General features: G+C 46.2%; 1 protein-coding gene across 2 annotated transcripts in view; it reads right to left on the bottom strand.

Moving 5' to 3' along the window:
• The window catches only part of LYN (LYN proto-oncogene, Src family tyrosine kinase), a 130,576-nt gene extending 117,731 nt beyond the window's left edge, over positions 1-12,845 (bottom strand). For both annotated transcript variants that reach the window (XM_037028596.1, XM_037028599.1), the window contains exon 1: positions 12,809-12,845. The gene's annotated coding sequence lies outside the window, so the exon portion shown is untranslated. The remainder of the gene's footprint in view (positions 1-12,808) is intronic.
• Positions 12,846-13,086: the final 241 nt, after the last annotated feature.

Genomic DNA, 13,086 nt, shown 5'->3' with positions numbered 1-13,086 from the left:
TGAATAAAAAAGTATTTGCATAAGGCTCTCATCAAACTCACCTGTGAGAATTTGAGCAACCAAATACCGGGGTGTAAAACAGGACAACGACCTGCTCTCTGACTGCACTGCAGTAACTCAACACACAGGCAGATGCCTGTGCCAGCCAAACCCACAGCTTGAAATCCTGTGGATCTGCCCAGCCAATGGCTTTGTGCCGCTTTTCAATCTCTTTCACTTTATTCTTAAAAAGCCAACACTGGAAACCAAACGAAAACTAGAAGCAGGATAGCGGAGACCTCTGAGGAGAGAGAGTCTTGTTTGGGGCGACACTGCCCAGGGAGACAGATGGTGGGGGCGAGCACCACTCGGCTTTTTTAAATTAAATCATCATCCTAGGACATGTATATTGGCTTTAGAGAGAGGGGAAGGGAGGCAGGGAGGAAGAGAGAGAGGAAAACATCAATCAGTTGCCTCACACACACCCCAACCAGCGACTGAGCCTGCAACCTAGGCCTATGCCCTGACTAGGAATCAAACCCTCGAACTTTGGGGTTTACAGATGACACTCCGACCAACTGAGCCACACTGGACAGGGCCACTGCCCTGCTCTTTGATCTGAGGGTGGTTACATGGTGGTTTGCTTTGAGCTAGACTTGTCTGTTTTCTGTACATTGCCATGTGTATGTTATACTTAAAAGAAAGAAAAAAAAACCACTCCAGTACTGGGAAAACTCTTAAAAACTCTCCTTTGACGCCAAAATATTCTTTCCAATTCTGTAATTTAGAATTGGTGAGTACATGGCTAGAAATAATGGAGTTTTCAAGTCAAAAAGCATCTTTCAGAGCCATTTGGTTCAACTGTTTCTAAAATGTCCCGTTGGAGATTCACTTAGTGCTTGCAAACCTCTAAAGGTCTCAAGCAGGCAGTTTTCTAAGTTAGAAAGCTCCTCCTTCTGCTCTAATCCACAATTCTGCCTTTAAAATTCTCAACGATCACATTCTCTCTCTCATACACATACACTCCACAGTCATTTCAGTATCTTGTCAGCCAGCCATGCACATGGCCCTGTAGTAAATGATTCAGAATTAAATACTCTGCCCCCTCCCCCTCAAAAAAGTGAGCGCCAGTCAGCTTGGTGGACAAATCCCCAGTGAGAATGAGGCGAATTTACCAAACTCGGTGAAACATCTTCTAGACCACCCTCATCTGTTTGTTCATATTTCTGCTTCTCAAGCAACCTTTAAAAATCATTTTAAAAACTGTGAAGAAAGCACATAAAATTTACATTTAAACTATTTTAAGTGTGTGATTCAGTGTCAACGAGCATTCGCATTCTTGTGTGACCATCACTACCCTCCATCTCCAGAACTCTTTTCATCTTGCAAAACTAAAACTTTACACCCATTGAACAGTAATTCCCCTTTCCCCTCCCCCCGTCCTTGACAACCACCAATCTACTTTCTGTCCCCTATGAATGTGACCACTCTGAGCACATCACGTAAGTGGAATCACACAGTATTCGTCAATTTTTAAAGACTTTATTTATTTATCTTTAGAGGGGAAGGGAAGGAGAGAAGGAGAGAAACATCAATGTATGGTTGCCTCTTGTGAGTCCCCTGCTGGGAACTGGCCTGCAACCCAGGCATGTGCCCTGACTGGGAATCGAACCGCGATCGGGTGGTTCACAGGCTCACGCTCAATCCACTGAGCTGCACCAGCCAGGGCAGTATTCGTCATTTTGTGACTGGCTTAGTTCCTTTAACACATTGTTCTGAAGGTTCATCCATATTTTAGCATGGATCAGAATTTCCTTCCTTTTTGAGGCTGAATACTCTTTCACTGTATGGGAACACCACATTTTATTTATCATTCACCCACTGATAGACACCTGAGTTGCTTACTCCCCTTTGCTAAGGTAAATAACACTGCTATGAACATCAGTGTGCAAATGCCTCTCTGAGACTCTGCTTTCAAGTCTTTGGGATACACTCCCAGGAATGGAACTGCTGGATCGCACGGTAATTCCTTGTTTTGTTTTTTTGAGGAACAGCCATACCATTTTCCATAGCAGCTGCACCAGCCTGCATTCCCAGTAGCACTGTATAAGGGCTTCAGTTTCTCCACATTCTCACCAACAGTTGTTATTTTCTGTTTTTTCAAATAGTAGCTATCCTAAGCAACTTTCTTTCAATAATAACAATAACAATGACTACCACTAGCTAAGTACACGACGTGTTGGTAGCTCTGAACCCACTGCATCCTGGAACCCTCACAACCAAACTTTGAGGTTTGCATACTGGACCCCAAGACACCTTGTTCCATTGCTAGGATGGGACAGAACGGGAATTTGAACAGGAATACAATTAACTCCATTTCCTGTGACCTCACCACCTTACACACTGTGTTCCTTCTCACCCGAGATGGTTTCTGTGCATTGATTTAGGTGCCCAGGGATCTCCAGAGCAAGAAGATCATTGTCCCACCCACAACCACAGCAAATTAATTTGTCAGCCTTCTGTGAGCAGCCCAGAGAAATCAGAGTACAATTAACTCTTCTAGGGAAGGAAACTCACACTTCACAATGTTTATGTTGCTCCCCAAGTACTCACTACAATGCCTAACACACAACACTCAATAAATATTTGTTTTAAAAGTAAATTATGGTCAAAGAAGCTCAATTATCAGCATTAGTGCCACACAGCAGTCGGTGTGACTAGAAGAAACGCAGAGTGGACAGCCACACACCATGCACATTACATATGAGTAATTAACACAACTTACAGTATTTCCCCTCTAACTTCACTCTCACATGAAGGTTTTTTTTTCTTTTTCTTTTTTTGAAGATTTTATTTATTTTTAGACAGAGGGAAAGGGTGGGAGAAAGAGAGGGAGAGAAACATCCATGTGTGGTTGCCTCTCATGCGTGCCCCCACCAGAGACCTGGCCTGAAACCCAGGCATGTGCCTGACGGGGAATCAAACCAGCAACCCTTTGGTTTGTAGGCCAGTATTCAATTCACTGAGCCACACTAGCCGGGGCTGGGTTTTTTTGTTTCTTTATCCTTCATTTACTCCTAACTTTCCTTTTCTCCTTCCTCCCCCATTCCTTTCCTGTCATATCTTTGGATAATCTTTGGAACATGACTTTGCTTTACTGAATACTGTCCAAACCAAAGTATAGCCACCCATTCATGAAACAGTCACTGGAAAGGACAGGAGCCTTTGACCAGTCAGGGCCACCGATAGACGGGGATGGGGAGACCCCTGCTGCAACTTCAGGGGAGACAATGGGTCCTGAAATAATCTGTTAGGAAAGAGGTGGAGTAATAGTGTTGGGTGGGCAGGCAGCCCTATACGTCTCAGAACAGCCACCATGAGCAGTTAGTCAATGCAAGGATGGCAGGCTGCCAATGTGTAAAACTGTGCCAGAGGGCAGAACTAAAGCCAACAGGCAGAAACTATGGAAATAAAATATTGAAGCATGAGAGAAAATGCTTTCTAATACTCATGCTATCCAAAAATGAAATGAGCCACTTGGGGCAACAGGCATATCCCTGTCACAGCGCTTCTCGAAATGCGACTTCATCTCCTGCATTAGAATCGCCTGGGCCAGACGCTAACATGTGAGACCCAGTGTTCCAGGGACAGCGGCCTCCTGCTAAGGGCCATGTGTAAAACACACCACCAATATCTCTCCCTTCCGTAAGATTCTATGATGCTAATATTGGTAGAGAGTCGATGTCAAGAGCCCAGCAGCTGACACTAGACACCAGAGGGGCAGGTCAGGTGCTCAGTTGGATTGCATAGTGTACTACCTTAGTAGAAGACTTACAACTACAGCAACAACGTAACATTGGAGAGTCATTCACCAAAACAGTCAAAATTTTTTTTTCTATTAGACTCTTGAAAAAGTATCTATCTACTTGGAAAGGAATTTAAGGAAAATTACGATTAAATCCTCATTGAGTGGCTATTTTATTTAAAACTTTAAAAATAACTGAAAACCAAAAAGCAGTCATGAAACTTAATTGGTAAAACATTTATATATATAATATTTGGCATCCATTAAGCCTGAAACAATTCACAAAGTCAGTGCGGTCCTGAGAGACATAACCAGCTCTTATGGTGTGTATTTGATCCCATTGATCACCACAGGTCGATCCTGAAAATGTATTTGAAGCCAGGGATTGCGACCATCACTGTACTTGGCTGTCACTTTGCACATTCGGACGCCTCTCATTATTTAAAGATGCGGTCCCTCCCTTGAACCCAGGCCAGGGGAACCCTCACCTTTCTGGAATCCCCAGACTCTTTCTCACTTTTGCATTTTCCCTTATGTCTTCCAACTGGAGAATTCCTTCCCCCACTACCAGACCCCACTCCAGGATCTTGTCCTCACTAGGACCAGCAGACCTTCCTTCTGTGGACAGAGCAGTTTGTTCTCCAGGTCAGCACTGATCACACTCTGTGAAAACCAGGTTTATGTCCCTATGCCCCCACTTTCAGCATCTTTGGATGCAGAGACGATCCTTCTGAGCCATGTAGCCTCTGGAAAGTCTTGGTACCTCGTAGGCAGATCAGAAGTCCAACTGAGCAGACTCCTGAGCTTCTAGTACACCCTCTGCTAGGTAGGATGGTTCACGATGGACTGCTCCACTACACTTGGAACTTCTCCCAGACTCTGACGGTATATAAACATTTTACCATACTTAGTCCAATTGATCTTTGAACAGTGCGAAGCATAGGAGTGCCGACCTTTGCACAGTCAAAAATCCACGTATAACTTTTGAATCCTCTAAAACTTAACCACAGCCATCCTTCAGTATCTGCAGGGGACTGGTTCTGGGGCCCCTGGCAGACGCTCAAGTCCCTTATATAAAATCACACAGAACAACGCACACAGATGGCCCTCCCTATCCTTGGTTTCCTAACCACGGACCAAAAACACTGTTAATCAGGGTACAAGTGGACCCACGCAGTTCAAACTGTGTTGTTCTGGGGTTGGCTCCATATTTCTTGATGGGAGGAATGAACAGAGTTCCTTCCCTCTGACAGGGAAGCCCACAGTCCAGCAGTAAAAACAGCTCCCTTTTATTACGTGCCTACTGTTCCAAAAACAGTATTAGGAGACTATATATTAGGCCTGGATACAAACCTAAAGAGTGAGTATTATTATCATTGTTTTATAAATAAATAGTGAGGATAAGTAACCTCCCTAAAGTCACAAGCACTGGATAGGAACTGAGACCTATGTAAGTTGGAAGCTCATTTTCTTTTCAGCATGTTTACTATCTCCTCTCAAATTTAAAACGAGCAATCATCACCAATTATTAGCTTATTATTTTAGTAATAAAATTAATAATGGATTTATTAATAGTATTAAATATTACTAATAGACATCAAATATGGTAGACATTAAATGTGCTAAACTTGATTATGCAAGTTAATTTCCTTCTTAATTGATTAGTTTTATCATTTTGACCAACATATTGCCTAATTATGGTGACGCTTTTAAAAAAAAATCCTCACCCAATGATAAGTTTTTATTGATTTTTGAGAGAGAAGAAGGAGGGGAGAGAAAGAGACAACACCATGTGAGAGAGATATGTGGACTGGCTGCAACCAGGAAATGAATCCACCACCTAGGTATGTGCCCTGACCAGGGACTGAACCCTTAAACTTTTGGTGTGTGGGACAACACTCCAACCAACAGAGCCACCTGGCCAGGGCATGATAATGCTTTTAATAAACTAATTTTTACAGAAAAAGCACAATTCCAATGCCAAACTGCTGCTTCACAACATATTCTCCTTTTAAATCGAGTAGAAAATACTAACCTTACAGAAACTTAACAGCCCTCAACTCCAAACTGCCTATTTCTTCAACAGTGTTGCCATGATCAAGGAGATGTAGATACTGTTTGGGTAGAATCATCACCATTTAGGGCAGTTATCAAGTACCTACTCACTAGTCACTGCAAAGCTTAAGCTTTCTGATGTCAAGTAAAATAGCAGTAAGTGTTACTTTCTAGCCCCAAATTAATCTCTGTGAAATTTCCCACAGGTCCCTCAGTTAATCATCCACCTGTTCAAAAGCAAAAAGCGATGCTCACTGTCTCTTCATTCTTTGGCAACATCATAAATACTGGATGATGAAAAAGTCTAAGCAAGAAGCTATGACAAAAAAAATATCGGCTTCCCACAAAAAGGCTCCAGAGATTTTCCTCTGTTTACACAACAGCATCCAACATTTAGTTCCAGACAAGAATCCTCCGCATCTCCTGACCACCTCACCAGAGGGAGTTCTCAGGCCCCGGAACGACCCCTGGGCCATTTAGATCTGCTCCTTTCCAGCACGGTCCTTGCCGGGTTCACACACCCCGTGCCGCCTTCAGGAGTCCCATCACCATCGGCACACTCGGGCCTGAACGTCTGACACTGTGCCTGACTTACAGGGGTTACTCAATAAAGAAAGGTCTGCCCTACTCAGTACTAAATATAACTGAATACCTGACACGGGTGCTTCTTTAAGAAAATATCCTTATTTACAACACTCCTGGCACATCACATCCTCCAGGGGCGGGTCTGCTTGCAACTGTACCCACACAAATGTCCCCAGGGCCTTTTTTGCCCCCAAGTTTCCTGATGGCTCTTACATGTTCTCTGCATTCACATTGGCTCCACATCATTGCTCATTATAGTGCTGTTCTAAAGTCATATAAGTAATGCTGTTTTTTTAAAAAAATGTACATTAAAAAATCAGCATTCATTCACCCCTCAGAAATAATTACTATTAAAACTTTAGGATAAAAATTATTGACATGCATAGCTTACACATTATGTGTCCCATATATGAATATTTCGTTTCAGAAATGGTATCATATATTACTTATCAGTTTGTGTTCAGCTTTAAAAAAATCTTTCATATTAATAAGCATTTTAAAATGTGATTTCAAAGATATCTACAAGTTATTTCATTGTGTAGGTGTATTTCAATTTGCATTTGTTTAATACACCTTCCTCTTGGACTGGAGCTGTGGAATTGCTGGGCCTGCCTGTGTGTTTAAATTTGGACAGAGCTCACCAAGCAGGTCTCAGAAGGACCGATCTGGTCACACTCCCTGACCACCTAGGAAGAGGGGCTCTTCCACACTTTTTTTTTAGCATACAGAAAAATGTGCATTTGGGCACAAGGTCAAATATGTTTTGTGATTTGGCTTGTGGTCAAAGAAGTCTGAAAGCCACTGTTCGATCCCAAAAATTTAACCAGAGGCTATAGATTAAGTGATGTTAAAAATAGCACAAAACCAGTGTAGTTAGAATTAAGAAAATTATTAGGTTGCCTAAACATTCAAGGATTTCAAAACATCTACTTAAGAGTTTCATAACGGTTTCCATGATGGAGAATTTCAAAATGTACACCTTTCTGTTGGTGAGAACTCAAGCATGGCCACCATGGGCTTTGCCAGAGAAGGCCCTACATTGACGTAGGGCCCCTCGCCCTCTGGCCTCCTGCCCCTTTCTCAAGGGCAAACTGAAAATGAACAGAGCAGGAGGTGACAGAAAGACCCCTAAGGGAAAAGTGTTGGTGGTAAAGAAGGTGGGGCTGCAGGCAAACGACCGGAGCCCTCGAAGCAGAAGGAAGTATCACTTCCTCCGGCCTCCTCCCTCAGGCCTCCCTCGGGCCTCGGCTGCAGTTCTGCTCTGCGTGACAGCTTCCCAGTGGAAAGCAGAAGTGGTCCTCCCTCTCCCCACATCGTTCGGAAACAAGCTTCTCCATTCCCCTCACTTCCGTGGGGGTTAACATTTACAGGAAGAGAGGAGGCACCCAAAGGCCCAAACGTCAAGAAGGCATCGTTGCTAGTTGGAGGCAGAACGAAACCAGACCCATCCCTCCCATCTCGCCATGTACTCCCTCTCACCAGTGCCCCCAAACAGACCCGAAGGCGTCACTGCAGCGCCCAACCACATGCTGTCCCAACAGAGAGAGGAAGGAGAGTTGAGGAGGAGCTGCCAATTGGCAAATAGCTTGTCCATATTGTCCAGAGCTATGGACAAGGAGTGCGGTCAATAAAGAGTAGTGAGAATGGGGAGGTGGGAGGTGGGGGTTGGGGGCATGGAGGGACTGAGCAAAATAGAAGAAAAGAGAAAGAAGTGTGGTGATGGGTGGGAGGGAGGAGCGGTGAAGGAGTAGAGGGGTTATGAATAGTGATGGAAAAAGATAAAATTAATTTTTATAAAAAGAAGAGTCGTGAGGGTGATTTAAATGCTCACAGAAAGGTGGGAGTGCCTGCAGCCCAGCAGCGTTTGACTGTGTCTGAAGTAGGAACTGTAAAAAGGGAAAAGACCCCCGGAGCTAGAGGAATAAAGCCTCCTTCCCAGGGTCCTGCCACTCCACAAAAGCAGAGCCTACATCACTAAGAAACACCCTCTCCAATGGGATTATTTTTACGTGTATCCTCATTTGTGTAGCTTCATGGAACATCACTTATATATCTCAGCATTTTTCAAAATGAACGGAGTTGCACTGAGACCAGTGGAAAGTCTCTTCCCTCAAAGGGTCCACTCATGTCAATTCATGGTTCGAAGGTTTTGTAAAATGGGAAGGGGTGGGGTGAAGAGTTGAAGACGGGAGCTACACAAAGGAGACTGGAAATAAAGAAAAAGCCAAGAATGCAGAAACAAGGCCACTACAGGCCTCTGAACTTCCTAGAACATGGATGAGCATGTTTTACATGTCATCCCAAGTAATTATGTAAACTTGCCATTTTCAATTACAAGAGAGCCCTTCCAGCTAACTTAAGCCAAAGATACCTAATACAAGGTCTCAGTCTTTCAACTGGCCTGTTCCAGAAATTCTAATTCCTCAATGGCAGATTTCCATACTGTGTTCTACACTTGAGCTTCTCCCCTAAATGGAAACTCACCCAAAATAAATTTTAGAAATGCTGACAGAGTGAACTCAACATTTCACAATTTAAGTATCAGGAAGCTAGGTGGCTGTAAGTTGATATTTCTGACTGGAAAAAAAAAAGAAAAGAAAAAACAAAACCAACTTCTTTTTCCATGCCCTTGTCTTCATTACCAAGCTTAAAAGATGAAGGCAATGTCTATCCATTGTGGGAATGTGGGCTTAGGACAGCACCTTGCTCAGAGCAGCTGCAAAGTGGGTGCGCATTTTATGTGCATCCCGTGGGCCCCGTTCTCTTCGTTCCCTTCGAGTTTCACCCTGGATGATGCTCTCACTGATACCACATAAGGAGGCTCATTGAGTAGAAACTGGAGGGAATTCCTTTGCAAAGTACTTCTGTGCTAACCAATAAGCACCAGCTATCACCCCCAGGACAGTCCCTGGAGCTGACCTGACAGCAGCCAGTACATGTGCCCACTTGGCAGGTATAAGAGAACCCCACCGTTCCCCAAGCAGAAAGCAATGCAGCAAGGCACAGGAGCTCCTCTTCCCAGTTCAGCTCAAGAACCCTAGTTGAAGTATCTGCTCATTTGTCCCGAGCAGTTAGTCCCTTAGTCCAGATAATTACCAAGTAGTGGAAGGAAATTACTTGTGATATTCTGTTTTTAAAATGTATATGAAATGATACATTAATTTCTTTGTTTTTAAGTAATTGAATATATACTACAGATCCAAAGGCAGAAAATGGAGAGAAGCTCCAAGGTTGGGGCCAGAAAATATGCCTACTCTGCCCAGTGGTGCCACTTATCTGTGACCGTGAACATGCCACCAAACTGTCTCTGCCTCCCCTGGGGAACCATGAGAGGTTCAGATGAAATCAGACTTCAGGAAGGCTTCGGAGCCCTGGGTAAGCAAAAGGTGCTGGCACTATCATTGCCAAGAAGTGTCCAAGAGAGGTTTGACCTGTCATTGATCAATGCTCCTACTAATGATTGTGGTGACCTTTCAATACTAATACCATCTGTGTCTGAGGATCTCAGATGTGTGCGTGAGCTGTAACAATTTTCCATGCTCTGGGTGTGTGTGCATTGTATTTTTCTTCATACAGATTTAAAATCAGTGTTTTTATTTTGGGATAATACAGTTGGATATTACGAAATGATAACTTAATGTATTCATTTGAACCAACTGACATCTCAGATGTTTTGGTGATTTATTTCTGTTTTGGTGATTTATTTCTAAAAGGCTTTGAAAATCATTAATTGGCAAAACCGCTGGACTACTTTTCTGCTACAAGAATGCCATGGGGGTCAGCGGGCGATGGATATCAGACATTCTCCACATACCTTTGCAACACCATGTCTCTGTAAGTTAAAGTGGGTCTTTCTGAGTTGAGCAGACGGCTGCAGGCTACATCTTACAGGGCAAATCCAGCCCCTTTCCAGGTGGATACAGCAGAATCACCAGGGCTGAGAGGAGCCTCCCACTTCGAGGAGCAGCACTGGTGTAACCTGATAGTCCAAAAAGGCCCTCAAATCCCCATTTTAGAAACCAGGGCAGAGGGCCAGTAGGCGTCAGATGCCCAGCCCTATTCCTTCTGCCTTGCACCGGCCGTTCTTCCATTCCTTCTTCCATGTAATCCAACTGTGTGACAGGCTCCCAGGCTAGTGTTCCAGACCAGACAGATAAAGCTATTGTCATGGAGCTTTCTTGTCGTTGTTAAGACTGCACATGGGGGCGAGCCATAATCTAACTTCTCTGTAACTATGGCTACTGTCATAAAGGAAATAATGGCTGGATTAATGACTCAAGTAACTTATACCACATCACAGCTCTGGTAAATAGTGGCAGAGACACGAACTCAGGTTCCCTGACTGCTGTTTCCCCTTATATCACGCTCTCCACCCTTCTCTCGGGAAGAGGGCTGCCCCACTTCATCCAAAGAGGCGCAGCCACCAAAAGCTTCTTGTGGTCAAATTACATTTCTTCAAGACTTCCTTATCCCTAAATGAAAACCAGGGCCTCCCTGAATCCCACCCTCTCCCAGCAAGCTTGCCTCACTCACAAAGGACTTTGGGTGCATGGTAAGCGCCTGCACTGTCAGGGCCCACACCATTCCGCACTGCTTGAGGCGTTTAGAGTACAGACACAACCCCCTTGACCACCCGGCCAGCTGGCTGGGGGCAGCCAACAAATTAAGGGCGAAAGACAAAAATACCAAAAACAAAATATGCAGTATCGACAGGGAATGAAGGAGTCCATAACAAGATTTTAAAATTAAGATATAATATCAAAGAGTGCACTTTAAAATTATTCATATTCAAAAGTACCTTACATTTACTAAATCATGTCCTTCATAGTTCTTGTACATCGGAAAGACACTTTTTATATTGTCACTACATAGAAATTTATAAATCGCCAAACAACTTTTGACGGAAAATTTAAGACCTTTATTTCACCAAAATACAATAACTATTTTCCAGTCAGGAGAAAACTCTACCTTCCCTACTGTGTCTCATTTGTTTCTGGTTCTCTTTAAATATATAATTACCACTGTTGAATTATTGTGAAAAGGATAAATTAATTTTTAAAAAACGAAAAGTATGTCAAACATCCTTACTGGCTAGCTCGTAGGGTGGGCCAGACTCTTGGGTCCTGCTTTGCGACAGTAAACCTCTGGTATATTAAGCAGATTTTCTAATAAGGCCAGGTGGTTCAAACGGACAGATTCAAAATCATCAAATTGCAAAGAGCCACGGAGACTTATTTTTTACAGACATAATTATTTGCAGTAAATAAACGTCATTCACGAAATGTCTAGGACGTGTTTGAGGCTCTACGTGCAATGAATGGCTCAGGAGACGGGTGTGTTCTCCCGAAGATGAGGAAACCCAAACAGGGAATTTCAGGCATAGGCCCAAGTTCACCCCCAGCTAGGAACCTGCGAGCTCTGCCCGCATCCAGCTCGGGTTTCTGAGACAGTAAAGAAGTTGAGTAGGGTTTGGGGTAAGGCAACAGACACTTGGAGACGGAATCGCAGGACCGCGGGAGCACGTCGGCTGTTACAAGGCACATTACAAATGCTCAGCACCCAAAAGCCGACACAGTCGGTCAAGATAACGCAGGAAAGTGGGAACTGAAGCTTACACCCTTCCCCCAAGGCGAAGGAAAGACAACCCCTGAATTCTTAAAATAACTCTCGCTTCCTCTCAGAGGCGGAGGCACCGGACTGCTGCTCTGTTGGCTAGGAGGCGCCTGGCTCAGCAGGAGGGTGAGCAGCAGCCTCCGCCGCAGCCCCTAGACGTCACCTTCCTGCGGGGGCTCCCCAAGAGAACAGCCGCCCGCGGGCCCAGGTGCGGGCCTGGGCCGAGCCCCGCTCCTGGGGTACCCAGGGCCCAGCGGGGAGCCCAGATGGTGCGACCTGAGGAGCCCCTGCCTGGGTGCAGGCCAGGATCCCCGCGCGCGCCGCTGCGCGTGGAGAAGGGATTCCCCCCCAGAGCTCCCGGAGCGACTGGAGTCGGGACTGCAGCCTGGACTGCGGGCGGCTCTCCGGTGCGCGCCCCTCCGGTGCGCGCCCGAGGGCCCCTCCACCACGCCCCTGAGCGGCTCCGGGGAGAAGACACCTGCGGAGCTGCCCGCCCCTCCCTCCTCCCCGAAGAACGCCCCCGCCCCCCGCCACCCTGAGCCGGGTCACCCGGGGGCTGAAGGCGTCTGGGCGCTCTCACCGGCGGGCTGCGCGCCAGGGCGGCCAGGAAGCCGCTCGCGTCCCTCGCTCCGGCGGTCGGAGCCGGCCCTTGGCGCCCGGTCCAGGGCAGACCTCACGTCCAGGGCGGACTCCCGCCAAAGACACCGCTGCGGCCCCCGCGGGTCCACCTGGCGCCCCCGCCCACCCCGGGGGCTCAGGCCTGGGACTCACCAGCTCGCGGTGAAAGTTGCGGATCGGCGGCGGCGGCGCTCCACTGTGACTAGAGTTCAGAGCTGGGCACACGACGGGGCGGCCCAGCGGGCCCGCGGGGAGAGGCGCTGGGGGCAGGGAACCGAGGACGCGCGTCGAGCGGCTGCAGGCTCGGGGCCCGGGGTGGCGCGGCCGCCCCGGTGGCCGCGCGGGCTGGAGGCTGCAGCGCGTCGGCCCGCAGGAGCCACGGCCGGGAGCGAGCGGCGGGCGGCCCAGCGCGGCTGGAGAGGAACTGGCTG

This window comes from Sturnira hondurensis, unplaced genomic scaffold (assembly GCF_014824575.4).
Source record: "Sturnira hondurensis isolate 20B ecotype Veracruz unplaced genomic scaffold, ASM1482457v3 Scaffold0020080, whole genome shotgun sequence".
Lineage (NCBI taxonomy): Eukaryota > Metazoa > Chordata > Mammalia > Chiroptera > Phyllostomidae > Sturnira > Sturnira hondurensis.
This window is presented reverse-complemented; position numbering and strand designations above follow the sequence as displayed.